This window comes from Stegastes partitus, unplaced genomic scaffold (assembly GCF_000690725.1).
Source record: "Stegastes partitus isolate 25-593 unplaced genomic scaffold, Stegastes_partitus-1.0.2 Scaffold3335, whole genome shotgun sequence".
Lineage (NCBI taxonomy): Eukaryota > Metazoa > Chordata > Actinopteri > Pomacentridae > Stegastes > Stegastes partitus.
The window spans coordinates 2,895-3,182 of NW_007581066.1; positions in this window are offsets into that span (position 1 = coordinate 2,895).

Below are 288 nucleotides of genomic sequence, written 5' to 3' on the forward strand. Positions count from 1 at the left end.
ATTAATTCATAAAATTCAATTCCATATTATACTCAGTCAATTTACATTTCGAAACAATGTTATAAATAGTTATTAACACATAGTAAGTAGTTCTATTCAACAAAGATTATGTGATATTACTTGTTGAGTTGCATCACAAGTGCATCTGTTAAACAAGCAGTTCCTTCAATGGTATTTGAGCTTCTTCTTACACTCTTATCTAAACAACCTTACCCTGATCAGCAAACATGTGCTACCTACTGAGTTTAAAAAATAGTTTCTCTCTTAAAATATTAGCTAATAAAACAT